Source organism: Papio anubis, chromosome 3, assembly GCF_008728515.1.
Source record: "Papio anubis isolate 15944 chromosome 3, Panubis1.0, whole genome shotgun sequence".
Taxonomy (NCBI): Eukaryota; Metazoa; Chordata; class Mammalia; order Primates; family Cercopithecidae; genus Papio; species Papio anubis.
In genome coordinates this window covers 146,018,825-146,034,308 of record NC_044978.1, presented here as the reverse complement: position 1 = coordinate 146,034,308, position 15,484 = coordinate 146,018,825, and the positions used below count along the sequence as shown (strand labels likewise).

The following is a 15,484-nucleotide window of genomic DNA, read 5'->3' as shown; positions in this document are numbered from 1 at the left end:
AATGTAGCATCTGATAAGCTAAGTAATTATCAGTATTTACCTCATAGATTCTGTGGTAGTTTTAACAGACTTCTTAATCTTAAAAAGAGAAAGTTCAGAATAAACATTGAATGCTGGTAGAGAGAGGACAGCTATCAGCAAGTCACAAATCATGTGTAACATTGTAGCCTTTTGTTCCACTCGCTAGAGAAAAGCCAGCTACATTGTCATAATGTGAAAAGTAGCTATTTTTCCTCCTGAGCCAGGAGGAACAAGGCAGTCAGGTTAACAAGGGCTCAGGAAGCATGTGGTTTTGCCAAGTATTCTGTGAGTTTTACTCTTTAATAATCAAATGATATCTTAATAATTTCCTCAAAATTGCCACAAAAATCCCCTAAGTTCTTTTTTTTTTTTTTTTTTTTTTTTTTTTTTTAAAGGGGTTTTCCTTTTTTTCCCCGGGTGGGGTGCAGTGGCCGGGTCTCAGCTCACTGCAAGCTCCGCCTCCCGGGTTCCCGCCATTCTCCTGCCTCAGCCTCCCGAGTAGCTGGGACTACAGGCGCCCACAACCGCGCCCGGCTAATTTTTTGTATTTTTAGTAGAGACGAGGTTTCACCGTGGTCTCGATCTCCTGACCTTGTGATCCGCCCGCCTCGGCCTCCCAAAGTGCTGGGATTACAGGCGTGAGCCACCGCGCCCGGCCTAAATCCCCTAAGTTCTGGATTTATCAAGTACTATGCTCTTCCATTCCAATTGGTGTTTAAGGAGCACTTTCTATAACATCCTGAGATGTACTCAAGCCCTGGGGAAGTGCAAAGACCTCAGCCTCCAGAGTAGCTGGGACTACACGTGCACGCCACCACACACGGCTAATTTTTGTATTTTTAGTAGAGACGGGGTTTCACCATGTTGGCCAGGCTGGTCTTGAACTCCTGACCTCAGGTGATCCACCTGCCTTAGCCTTCCAAAGTGCCGGGATTACAGGTGTAAGCACCTGGCCTAGCATGCATTCTTATTTACAATTGCATCAAGCTGCAAACAGAGGCAATCACAAAGCCCTATACTTCAAAATATATATTCTCTGTAATTGTTTACTTTGTGATTTAAAAAGTAAAACACCTCTTTCCTGAAGAATGTTCCTTATTTCAAGAATTGAGCATTCCTAAAATTGGAATAAACTTTAGACATATTTTATGATCAGCCAGGAAACGGAATCTTATCAGGGGCTTGATAAGCTGGCAAGTTACTAAATGAGTTACATGGAGTCTGAAAAGCTTTGAAAAATTTTCTTCTTAAGACCTTGGGGTTCAGTTCTTATTTAAGCCTAGTTACCTATTCGACATATTCTTTTACCACTTTGAAAAGGGAGCTCTTATTTTTTGAAAAATAAAAGTAGATACATCAAAGAAATTTGAAAGCAATATGGAAGTAATTGAAATTATTCAAAAAAAATCAAACACTAAAACTTCAGCTGTGATGGATCTATAAAAACTGGTTACACTATTAATGATTACAGGTGAAATCAGAAACACAAGAACCTCTTTAAAAGGTCAACTGCAAGGCTGATCAGTTTAGATGGGATGCTAAAATTAGTGAGGAGTATAAGCTCAGGAAAAAGAACAACATAAAATGCTAGTGAAGCAAATCGTTTAGACACAATGAGCCTGATTTTCATGAGCAAATGGTAACTTGGCAAGGCATTCAATTTTGAATTGGTTGTAAGAGTCACTCAATTGTTCACCAATGGCTATTGATCCTACTATGTGTGGCTTTGTTCTAGACCCTGAAGATTGGATGGTGACAGGCAGAGGAGTCCCTGAAGAAGAGAACAGCAAGAAAGGGGCGGGGCAGTGGAAGCAGAGGGAGCGAGACAGGCAGGGGTCAGACAGGAGCGTTATAACACCCAGGCGAGGACTTCAGGTTCTCCTTGGTTGATTGGAGGATTCTGAGCAGAGAAGTGATGTGATCAGCTTTTCTGTTTTTTTAAGATCACTGGTGTGCAGCCGGGTGCAGTGGCTCAGGCCTGAAATCCCAGCTACTCGGGAGGCTGAGACAGGAGAATTGCTTGAACCCGGGAGGCAGAGGTTGCAGTGAGCTGAGATCGTGCCACTGCACTCCAGCCTGGGTGACACAGCAAGACTCCGTCTCAAAAGAACAAAAATACAATACAATACAATACAATATCACTTTTTAATCAACCAATAAAATTAGCTAAAATACTTAATGAATAGTGATTAAGTGTCACACTTCAGTAAGACAAGTATGAAAACATCAAAACTCTTCTAAAAATGAAATTGCATAGTGTATTCGAAGAGCTTGGAAATGTTTCTTTTTGCTTAGCAATGATGTTATTATAAATCTATCCTTAAGAAATAAGAAAAAATCATGTTCACCTCAAAATTCTTTATAATACATTGAGAAACAATCCTTATAGGAATGGTTAAATAAATGGTGACACACCAGCCACTAAAAATTACATTTATGAAGAATTTAATGTCATGAGTAAAGGTTCACAATATATGAGCTTAAGAAAAAAGAGAGTAGAGAAAAACTTTATGTACAGTGCAATTTCTACTGATACCATAGTAATCAAATGAAGAAAAATATAACAAAATATTGACAGTGGTTGTCTCTGGATAGTAAGAATATGAATACGGGTGATTAAAATACATATATAATACATGTATGTTAAATATCTGTAACATATGTTACTTTGATCAGCAAAACTTTAATGATTTGATAAAATGAACCTATTTGTTCTGTCCCTCATTCTCTCCATTTCCACCCATCATTACATTCTGCCAATTCTTTTCTTTCCCTTTCTTCCTGATTTAGTTCAGCACTAACCATGCACAACCTCCCACGCCCACCCGTTGGGTTTCCTACCTGACATCTTTCCCCACTAACTGTCCTGAAAGCAGTAGGAAGAACCATTTTCCTTAGGTATGGTTGGGATCATGTTACTCCCATGAAGGGAATTTGAGGTGATCCTTGGTCATCCATAACATTGCAGGCTTTTGATCATGAGCTGCAAATCTCTGGTTAACTTATGATTACAAATCACTGCATAATTTCTCTTTGTTCCCTTCAACCTCAACAGATACACACCCACACAAAAAATCTCCAAGGCTACCTTCCTTCCTTCTCTATCTACCAGATTCTTATTTTCCTTTGTAACTCTCCTCTTGAATGACCTTCCCCCAAAAGGACTTTTTTTTAATCCAGGTATCTATCTTTTTCAACACAACTTTACTCACTGCCAGACCACTTTAGCATTTCTTCTTTTCTAGATATTCGGCAATTGTGTATTTGTCATTTGGGATCAAACCTGATTCCTGTTTCATCACATTGCCTAAACAGCAACGCTTCTGACTCTACATTTGAAAATTAAAGCTTATATACAAAGTTTAAGACTGTCTCTTGTTTTTTTTGTTGTTGTTGTTTTCTTTTTCTTTTTTGTTGTTTTTGTTAAGACTGTCTTGTAAAAAATGTTTGTTTGCACAGTTGTCATATGTTTGCATGACAAGCTGATTATGGTTCCTTACAAAGTATACCCAAGGTATTTGCTCTCAACCTTTTCTCTCCACCCTGTGCACACACACAGAAATTCACTAACATGGGTGCTCAGCAATTGTTATTGACAAGAATTCCAAACAGTTGGTCAAATGACTATTTACTTACAACATGGAGCCATAAGTCATAATAAGATAATTTAACTTATGAAGAATCATTATGAAATAAAGACTTAAAGCTCAATCTTGTTACCTGTTTGGTGAACAACTCTGGAAAGTCAGGATAAAGGAAAGCCAAATTGACAGCTGCTGTATCTAAGTGGTTAAGAATATGCAGATGGGATCCTCTTCTGTTCTCCTACCATGTTTGTTTCAAGATTCCAATTTGAAATCTGTATGTGCCCCCTTGACACCTCAATGCTTTGTCAAGCACCTCGTTTCTCTGGCTTTAGTTTTACAGACAAAGAAACCAAATAAATGGTGATGGAGCAGCTTATCACAGTATGTTTTTAGAAACGCCAATGCTAAAATTACCAGTCCCCAAGTTCCAGGTGAAATTACTATAAGAATTAAATGAGAACTACTTTGATCTGATGCGTTAATGAAAACGATAGTGTCAGTCATGATTCTGAATAAGTACTCAAATAAACAATTTTAAAAATTGGGACAAAACACTACTATGAGAATATACTGTTATAAAGAGAAAATAGGCCAGGCAGGGTGGCTCGCTCATGTAATCCTAGCATTTTGGGAGGTCGAGGTGGGCGGATTGCTTGAGTCCAGGAGTTTGAGACCAGCCTGGGCAACATGGCAAAAGCCCATCTGTAAAAACAAAAAAAAGAAAAAAATACAAACATTAGCTTGGCATGGTGGCATGCGCCTGTAGTCCCAGCTACTTGGAGGTCTGAGGTGGGAGAACTGCCTGAGCCCAGAAGGTCCAACTGTAGTGAGCCATGTTTGGGCCACTTCATTCTAGCCTGGACAACACAGCAAGACCCTGTCTCTCCAAAAAAAAAAAAAAAAAAAGAGCTTAGTGTGGAGAGTTTAGAAACTAAATACAGTAGCTAAGGAAGAAAATGATTATTTATCTGAATTTCAAATTGAACTCAACATTGGTCCCAATCACTCTTTTTCTTTTCCCAAGAACTCAGCATTAAATGGAATTTTAAAACATTTATTAAAACAAAATCAAAGACAAACTACAATTAGGAGTGTGTCATTAAAGAGTCAATTTCCTTAATATGCCAGAGTGCTTCCATATCAACAAGAAAAATACAACACAATACATATGAGCAAAGATATGAGCAGGCAGTTTGCAGAAAAACAAAATTCTATGATGAATAAACATGAAAATAGTTCAGGCTGGGCGCGGTGGCTCAAGCCTGTAATCCCAGCACTTTGGGAGGCTGAGACGGGCGGATCACGAGGTCAGGAGATCGAGACCATCCTGGCTAACACAGTGAAACCCCGTCTCTACTAAATAAAATGCAAAAAACTAGCTGGGCGAGGTGGCAGGCGCCTGTAGTTCCAGCTACTTGGGAGGCTGAGGCAGGATAATGGCGTAAACCTGGGAGGTGGAGCTTGCAGTGAGCTGAGATCTGGCCACTGCACTCCAGCCTGGGCGACAGAGCGAGACTCCGTCTCAAAAAAAAAAAAAAAAAAAAAAAGAAAAAAAAGAAAATAGTTCAACTTTATTCAAATCAAACTTTGTCTGATTAAAATAGATAGAAATCAAAACAGTGAGTCCTACTATATCAGCAAAAATGTTTACTGATATAAAAAAAATGTGGATCACTTGAGGTCAGGAGTTCGAGACCAGCTTGGTCAATATGGCGAAACTCCATCACAGATTTAAATGGAAGTTGTAAAATCTTCCCCCCAGTAGAGGATCTTTAGAGGAAATGGGGTGAGGGTTGGGTAGAGGGCACATGGATTGAGAAACATTGACTGTGATTCCTATAAATTTAGAAGTTCAGGCAGAAGGACTTCCCCCATGTGACTAGGATTCAACAGAACACACATCCTATTTAATAACAAAGGCATTTATGCAGCATTTATTCTATGTCTCTGGGTAATTTATGTTGCTTGATCTTGGTAATGTGCAAACATTTTTAGCCAGTTCTTAACTGTCAGGTGATCTCTGATTGTTGCTGTTTTCTACAGTTGTTGTCTAGATACTCACAAGGATTCAGGTTTATTTTGGATCCTGAAGTCAAGGCTACTATTTCTTTAAGCACTCACCGGAGTGAAAGAGTCCTAAGATTTCAGTAGCCATGAAAAAATTATTATCTGTGCTCCCCCAAGAGGGAGAGACAACATGAGCAACCTTAGGATGGTCAAGGGTCATCTGTTAGATCTTTGAGACTCAGTGGAGCCTTCACTGGGGATTGGCAGATGGAACTGAAAGTGACAAAAAAGACCCCAGAGGAATCAGGTCTTGGGAACTCAGATTTTCCTCAAGGACTCCTCCATCTGATGTTAGTAATTTCAGCTCTACATCATCATTTCTTTTCTTGCCTTTTCCTTTTTTAAAGACGGAGTCTCACTCGGTCACCCAGGCTGGAGTGCAGTGGCGTGATCTCGGCTCACTGCAAACTCCACCTCCCAGGTTCAAGCGATTCTCCTGCCTCCCAAGTAGTTGGGTCTACAGGTGCACACCACCATGCCCAGCTAAGTTTTGTATTTTTTAGTAGAGACAGCGTTTCACCTTGTTAGTCAGGCTGGTCTTGAACTCCTGACCTCAAGTGATCCACCGCCTTGGCCTCCCAAAGTGCTGGGATCACAGGCGTTAGCCCCCATGCCTGGCCTCATCATTTCTTTTTTTATCAAAAACCAGACAGTCAACTAGTCAACCCCTTTGTGCTCACCTTTCACGTCCTGGCATAACACTTCGTAAGCATAGCTACACGAAGAATAAGAATAGCAAGCCCAAAGTATGAAGAGATAAATCAAATTTAATTATTATTAATATATTATTGATTATTCCCACTAAATTTAGTCTTCCAAAAAAATAAATCTACTTGGATAAAATTCATGTTGATGGATATACCAAAGAAAGCTGGTTATCCATTTATATGCTAGTGAATTTTTCTCACTTTCCCCCTATATATAGTCTAGCATTTTGTAATTTCTCTGTACCTACAGGGCCAGAGGAGGGGAAAAAAAGGAATGCACATCCTTTCTGTTCTTTAGTGAAGCTTCGGATGAAAGGGATTAATAAGAGTTAGGGGTGAGGGAAAGAGAGAGAGAGAGAGAGAGAGATAGAGAGAGAGGCTGGGCGTGGTGGCTCACACCTGTAAATCCCAGCACTTTGGGAGGCCAAGGCAGGTGGATCACCTGAGATCAGGAGTTCAAGACCAGCCTGGCCAACATGGTGAAACCCGGTCTCTACTACAAAATTAGCTGGTGTGGTGGCATGCACCTGTAATCCCCACTATTCAGGAGGCTAAGATACGAGAATCACTTGAATCCAGGAGGCAGAGGCTGCAGTGAGCAGAGGCTGCAGTGAGCCGAGATTGTACAACTGCACTCCACCCTAGGTGACAAAGCGAGACTGTCTCAAAAGAAAAAAAAAAAAAAAGCAGGGGGAAAAAAAAGGAGGTGGGGGGAGAACTTGAGATGCTATAAAATGAAAATTAGAACTTTTCAGTGAGTACCATTTTCATAATTTATGGTACTTCCACCCCGAGCATGTCTCAAATTTGTTTAGGAAAATATTTTATTCTCATACCATCATTTGTTCTCATATCACCATTATAATATGGGTGGATGATCAAATAAGCAAGGCCTGCAAATGGTCTGAGAAAAAAGCTCATTTGGAAATAACATCCTGGGCTTTGCAACCACAGTGAGAAGTGTATCTCAGCACCTGGTAGCAAATGCAGGTGAGGTCCACCCTGGTAGTACATACAGGTGAGTTCATAGATGGTTGGCAAAGAGGTACAAACTAATGGAAACACAACAACAAGCTCTGTAGCTACTTTACATGGAGTTGACTAAGCAAAGGCCCATCTGACCTAACAACAAGATGAGAATATTTACTCTTTATTCAACAGTTGTTACCACCAGTTCTGGGTGCTTCACATATGCTATTTCATTTAATCCTCACAACAACCCTATGAGGTACTAATTATCTTTCTGTTTTGTAGATGTGGAAACTGAGGCTTACAAAGATTAAATAAGTGTTCAAAGTCTCACAACTATTAGGTGGCAGATGCAGAATTCACATCCAGGTTCCCAAACCCCAGAGCCCAAGTTTTTGCCCCAGAATCACAATGCTATCTGGACTGCACCATAATGAAAGAGCTGTGTGTCAGTTTTACTCTGTATACCCTCGACATGTATTCAGTTGCCCTGTTAACTCTGTCCTCAAAGCAGAAAATTTGCATGCCCTGACTGTTTCAGCATTGGTCATTCATATTCACAAACTGTCCTGTAAAATGGAGCTTGGGAGAAAGGGGGTAACAGTTAAAATACAGTAAACAATCTAAGCTTTCAGTTTAAGAAACCAGAAAAAAGAAGAGCAAAATAAATCTGAAACAGATTAAGGAAGGAAATAATAACAATTTAGATGGGAATAAAGCAAATACAGACTATAAAAACAAAATAAAAGTTAATAAAACCAAAAGTTGGTTCTTTGAAAAGAGCAACAACATTGACAAACCACTAGCTAGAACGACAAAGCAATGAAAAGACTCAACTTACTAAACTCAGGGATAAGAGAAGTGACATCACTACTGATCTTCTAGAAATAAAAAGGATAGCAAAGAAATACTATGAACAATTGTATGCCAGCAAATTAGAACACCCACATGTAGAGGAGAAATTCCTAGAAAGATGCAAAGGGCCAAAATAGACTCAAGAAGAAATAGAATACCTGAATAGACGTATAAGTAAATACACTGAATTTGTATCACAGACGTTTTCCACAAAGAAAAGCCCAAGAACAGATGGCTTATCTGGAGGATTCTATCAAATGTTTTAAAGTCTAATTACCAACAATCCTTCACAAATTCTTCCAAAAAATAGAAAGGACTAGAACACTTCCCAATGAGGCCAGTATTATAGGCATACAAAATACAGACAAAGATATAAGAAAACGACAAATCAACACATCTTATGCATTTGGACTTTTTAATAATACACAACTAAATACTAACAAACTGAATTCAGCAACATGACCAAGTCTGATTTATCCCAGAAATGCAAGATAGCTTGACAGATTAAAATCAATCAATGCAATACACCATATCAACAAAAGACAAAAACTATACACAATAATCTGAATAGATCCCAGAAAAGCATTTGATACAACGCACCAACCTTTCATAACTATCAACATATTAAAGCAGAAGGGAACTTCTTCAATCTGATAAATAACATCTACAAAAAACCCGTGACTAATACACTTAATGTGGAAAAGACTGAATGATCTTCCCATAGGAACAGCAATGAGGATGTGAACTCTCATAACTTCTATATGCAACGCTGTACTTGTTTCCAGCCAGGATAATTAGGAGAAAAAAAAGAAAAAAAAGAAAGGGGATCCATACAGGAAAGGGAGAAATAAAACTATATTCATAGATGACACAGTCAATTATATGCAAAAACCTAAGGAATCCATTAAAAAATTATTAGAACTAATAATCAAGTTCAACGAGGTTGTGGGACATAAAAGCAATATAGAAAAATCAATGATAAATTTCTATCCACGAGCAATGAACAAACTAAAATATAAAATTAACAAAGCAATTTCATCTACAATAGCATCAAAAATAATACAAGTGTTAAAACTACAAAACGTTGTTCAAAGAAATCAAAGATCTAGGCCATCTATTAAAAATACAAAAATTAGCTGGGCATGGTGGCACCTGGCCAAGACACAAGAATCACTTGAACCTGGGAGGCAGAAGTTGCAGTGAGGCAAGATCGCGCCACTGCACTCCAGCCTGACAAGTGAGACTCTGTCTCACAAAAAAAAAAAAAAAAAAAAAAAAAAACAGAAAAAAAAATCTACATAAATGGAAAGACACTGCTTGTTCATGAATAGAAGACTTAACACTGCTAAAACGACAGTACTCCTCCACCTTATCTACAGAGTCAACACAATATTCCCATCAAAATTTCAGCTAGTTTTTCGGAAAAAAATTGACAAATGGATCCTAAAATTCATAGAGAAATTCAAGGGGCCCAGAATAGCCAAAACAAACTTGAAAAAGAACAAAGCTCAAGGATTCACCCTTCCAGGTTTCAAAATTTACTACAAAGCTACAGTAAACAAGACAGTGTATATAGGATGTGGAAATCTTAGGGGAAAACCATAAGGTGCGGGGAGGGTGGGCAGCATGGTACTGGCATAAGGATGACCATAAGACAATGGATTCAAAATGAGAGTTCAGGGGAGAAAACCCAAAACATACACGTGTGGTCAATCCATTCTGGACAAGGGTGCCAAGACTATTTGATGGGAATAGTCTTTTGAAGAAATTATGCTTTAATAACTGGATATCCACAATGCAAAAGAATAAAGTTGGACCCCTCATTCATATCATATACAAAAATTAAATCATTATAGATCAACCACCTAATAAGAGCTAAAACGGTAAAACTCTTGGAAGAAAACATGGGTATAAATCTTCATGACCTTAGTTCAGGTAGGCAGCAGCCTTTTAGATATGACACGTTTCAAATATGATAAACACAAGCAGTAAAAGAAAAAATAATGAAATTGGCCTTTGTCAAAATGGAAAGCTTTGTTTCTCAAACAACACAATTAAGAAAGGAAAGACAACTTACAAAATGAGAGAAAATAATTGCAGATTGTATATTTGATGATAGCCTTGTATCTAGAATGTATAAAGAACTCCTACAACTCAATAATGAAGAAGACAAATAATCCAACTTAAAGATAAGTAAAGAGTCTGAACAGACATTTCTCTAAAGCTACACACACTCTTTGGTCTCAGCTGCAGAAGCCAAATGACGAAGAGAACATCATCGTCTGGAAAGCATCGCAATAAGATGCACACGATGTGCCACCACTGTGGCTCTAAAGCCTACCACCTTCAGAAGTCAACCTGTGGCAAATGTGGCTACATTGCCAAGTGCAAGAGAAAGTATAACTGAAGTATCAAGGCTAAAAGTTGGAACACCACCAGGACTGGTCATATAGGACACCTAAAAATTGCATACTGCAGATTTAGGCATGGATTCTGTAAAAGGACAACACATAAACCCAAGAAGGCAGCTATTGCAACATCCAGCTTATCTTAAGAATTTCAGTGATTAGTCAGGCAATAAAGGTTCTGATTTAAAACCTGAACCTTAAAAAAAGGCTAGGCATGGTGGCTCACGCCTGTAATCCCAGCACTTTGGGAGGCAGAGATGGGCAGATCACTTGAGCTCAGGAGTTCGAGACCAGCCTGGGCAACATGGCGAAACCTCATCTCTATGAAAAATACAAAAACATAGCCAGGTCTGGGGGTATGCGCCTGCAGTCCCAGCTACTTCGGAGGCTGAGGTGGGAGAATCACTTCAGCCCTGGAGGATGAGGCTGCAGTGAGCCATGACTGTGCCACTGCACTCCAGCCTGGGTGACAGAGCAAGACCCTGCGTCCCCAAAAAAAAAAAAAGGAAAGAAAAGAAAAGAAAAATGAGGTCACACTTTGCGAGCGTGGGAGAAGTATGGCAGATGCTGCCACTTATTACCCTCCACTTCAGAAGGGCACATTTCAAAGGCTCCCGTGACACCTCTCCTGTTCCGATCATTGTTTCCAAGGACTAAAGCTCAGGCATGCAGCTGTGGATGCCAGGATGTCCATGTTCCATGTTCTCCCCTAATTTCATTTCAGACTAGAACCTTATCACTAAAAACCTCACCATGCAGAATTATCTTAGAGAAGTTTCCTTAGGACACAATTTTTATGTCCCAATGGCTGCCTGGCTTTGTGTCCCAGCTCTTTGTTCTCACAGTGAATAGCTTTCCAAGAAAATGCTTTCCTGGTCCCTGTTCACTCAGCACTCCCTCCATGACCTGTCCCTGATGGGGTGTGTGTGTGTGTGTGTGTATGTGTGTGTGCACATGAGTGTGAAGTGTGATGAGGATGGGAATCAGGGGGCTGGAGCATCGCTTAACTGAGCAATGCATAATTAGCCTCCCTTCCCAGCCTCAGCAGGCAGCAACTCCCCTGCATCTTCTCCCCTTCCGCTTCCCCTCCTCCATCACCCTCATTATCTCAATGTTGCTTTCCAATATTCCCAAGCGACCAAGCTAAACAAAGCAAACATTAGGCAAAAGAGACAGAAAGAAAACAGGCTTTGGAATGTGGTACAGAGAAGCTCAAAAACTAGCCCTGTCGCTTTCCACTTAGGAACTCCAGGCAAGCCTACGATGTCAAATTTGTCAAACGAAGATCACACAATACCCAGTTTTAAGAAATATTTATAGGGTTCCCCCTATGAGCTGGATGCTGAGGTTACAACCTGAATGACATATAGACTGTCACTGAAAAACTCATAGTGTAGTAGGAGATATAGAAATGCAAACAAATTCCAATGCAGTGTGATAAAGGCCATGACAGGTGGTATTAAGGAGGTGGGAGGGATTCTCTTCATGGTTGAGAAGGAGGAAGAAGGCATTCTGGGGTGGATGTAAGACTTCAGTAAGACAATGTATCCACAGAACGCTTGGCATATGGTAAGTGTTCAAAGAATGTGAAGTTCTTTCTTCACAAAGAGCCCTAGGAACGCAGAAAATAAAATTTGTATGTTTTGGCCTGGCACGGAGGCTCACACCTATAATCCCAGCACTTTGGGAGGCTGAGACGGGCAGATCACCTGAGGTCAGGAGTTTGAGACCAGCCTGGTCAACATGGTGAAACCCTGTCTCTACTAAACATACAAAAATTAGCCAGGCATGGTGGTGGGCACATGTAATCCCAGCTACTTGGGAGGCTGAGGCAGAAGAATTCCTTGAACCTGGGAGGCGGAGGTTGCAGTGGCTAGGATCACGCCATTGCACTCCAGCTTGGGTGACAGAGTGAGGCTCTGTCTGGAAAAAAAAAAAAAAAAAAAAAATTAGCCAGGCATGGTGGTGCACGCCTGTCATCCCAGCTACTCCGGAGGTTGAGGTACGAGAGTTGCTTGAACCCAGGAGGCAGAGATTGCAGTGAGCCATGATCCCACCACTGCACTCCAGCCTGGGCAACAGAGTGAGACTCTGTCTCAAAAAGAAAGGATATTAATTGTAATAAATTTATTATATAACAAACTAATGTTGATGTCTTAGGGTTAATATTGTGTATTTTAACCGATAATTCTAACTTTGCCAAAGAACAATGGTCAGAAATTCTTGATTCTTCCTTCAATAGACACATATTTATTGACCCCCTTCTATGTGATACCAGGTAACAGAGACACAAAATCGAACTTACAACAAGTTTACAGATGACTCGGAAAGACAAAACAAGTTCTCAATAATACTCGGCAGAACGGCATGTTGCATTTATCCACCCTCCCCACCCCACCCCGTCATTGCTTCAGAAGTTTTCTTGTTCTTGAAATAAAGCAGTGAGATAATGTTAACATGAGTCCCTTCTGATCAGACCTTTCCTGTACTTCTATGCTAATTTCTAGAACTAGATATTTAGAAATGACTTCTCCTTGGTGAAAACAAGAAATGATAAAGTTTTTCTGTAGAGACAAGTCAAATACTTAGTGTCCTCAGCGCAATATCTTGCTAAAGCTACCATTTACCAAGTGGCTTAGCTCTACAGAGATAATCCAGAGAGTCAGTAATCTGTGGGAGGGCAAGGAACAAGGTGTCATTCAGCTTTGGGGGCAACTGAGTCTGTGGGGTAGGATGTGGAGATTCCAAAACCAGAGATCAATAAAAGCACCACATTGAGGAGAGGGCTCTCAGGTGTAGCGCGTATCTGCTTTCTCCTGCGTACTCACCTTCCCAAGTCTCCCAATAACAGACCCCTCCAAGCCCCAGAAGCTAGGGACAGGTCCAGGTGTGATACCATGAGGGTGAATCAGAGTCCTTTGGGGGAATTTCTCATCCTGCAGATGGGACTGCTATAGGTTTTCCTTAGGAATAGTAGAAAATAAAACCAACACAGAGAACACATAGAGAAAAACAGTCCTGATGACCAAAGCATGTCATGCTGCGTGCTTTGGAATTTCCAGTTAGGTAAATATATATGTATAAACATAAACTGATGCATTCATTTGTCGATTGATTCCTTAAGCTACTTTTAAAATTTTCTTTATTTTTAGAGATAGGAGTCTCACTATGTTGCCTAGGCTAGTCTTGAATTCTCCAGCTCAAGCGAACCTCCTGCCTCAGTCTCCTGAGTAGCTGGGACTACAGGCATGCCCCACCATGCCCAGCCCTTAAGCTAGTTTGGATTAGGTTTCTATTACTTGCAGCCAAAAGGTCTGAATTAACAAAGGGCCTCACTCTGGCTCTTCCTTGGTATATATTACTACGGGGATGGGATGACCAAGGTCCCACAGAAATCTCATCTGATCCACTCTTCCTATCTATTTTTCCAGGTCTCATGAAAAATTGTCATTTTCCCTCCTCAATTTGTTCCCTAAAACTTTACTCAGCCAGACAGGGTGGCTCACGTCTGTAATCCCCTTGGGAGCCTGAGGCAGGTGGATCACTTGAGGCCAGGAGTTGGAGAACAGCCTGGCCAACATGGTGAAACTCCATCTCCATTAAAAATACAAAAATTAGCCAGGTGTGGTGGCAGGTACCTGTGGTCCCAGCTACTTGGGAGGCTGAGGCAGGAGAATCGCTTGAACCCAGAAGGCAGAGGTTGCAGCGAGTCAAGATCACAACACTGCACTCCAGCCTGGGTGACAAGAGTGAAATTCCATCTCAAAAAAGAGATGACTCAAAAAAGTTTATGACTCGTTCCCTGTACTGAAAAGGACATTTAATAATTTCTACAGAGTTTTTGGGATAACAGAAGAGTGGTGCTAATCTAACATTTCTTTGAAGAGGCGTGCTAGCATTCAGACTGAAAATTGACAAAGCACATTGCAATCAAAGAGGGCTCCTCCTGGAGGTTCCTTATTTATAACTTCTGAAAAGTGGTCACATTGCGTGCGCTCTCTCTCTCCCTTTCCTCTGTAGTAAAAGCTAACAGAAAATCCTCAAATTCATGGAGAGAACCTTTTTCACTGATTATAGCTGATTGCCGCTTACGTGCTGCCCTGAAAAGCCCTCTTGCCTGTCGATCCCTTGTCTATGCCTAATGTGCGGACAGTGTTAATTGAGATGGCTCAAAGGACTAAGAAACAATTGATCATCCCCATCTTTCTATTCCCTTTTATTTCATCTGCCTTCTCCTGCTTCCCTCTGAGAAAAAAGGCAGAGAGAGCGGACAAGAGTAAAGAACAAAACCCACAAGGAGGCAACTTTTACAGGAAAGTGTGGAAAATTCGTAAGACTTTTTGACTAGGGTTAAACCAGATCAGCACCTGTGTTGTGTGGGTTACGCAGCGGCTCACTCACAAATCAAAGCAAGGCTACCAGCAGGAGTGATGGCTTCCAAACTGTCACTTGGTCTAAACTATTCTGTAGCTTGGCTAGAGAACTTAAACACACACACACACAGACACACACACACACAAACCTAGAATCTTTATAGGGTCCTGGGCTGCAAGAGTTTTTAAAAGCACCCTCTAACACCGCCCCAGCCAGGTGAGTCTAATGTGTAGCCAAGGCTGCAAAAAAAAAAAAAATAAAATAAAATAAAAATCACTTGTCTATGCAGACATTCATATAAACGCTTTATCCAACCATTGCAATTGTTCAGCCAATTTTGGCTATAACCAAAATGGCTACCAACCAAAATGGCTACCTAGGCTACTCTGTTTCCTCTCTACCAGCAGATAACTACAGCGATCACTGTTCAAAGTTTACTGTGTGTCAAGCTGTACAAAGCACATTACATACATAATCTCTAATCTTTACAGCCACC

At 40.5% G+C, this 15,484-nt stretch overlaps 1 protein-coding gene and 1 pseudogene across 9 annotated transcripts in view; one reads left to right on the top strand and one right to left on the bottom strand.

The window, feature by feature from the left end:
* The window catches only part of RBM47 (RNA binding motif protein 47), a 205,635-nt gene that overhangs the window by 58,566 nt on the left and 131,585 nt on the right, over positions 1-15,484 (bottom strand). The gene's annotated exons all lie outside the window — the stretch shown is intronic.
* On the top strand, positions 10,467-10,910 carry LOC108585891 (annotated as a pseudogene).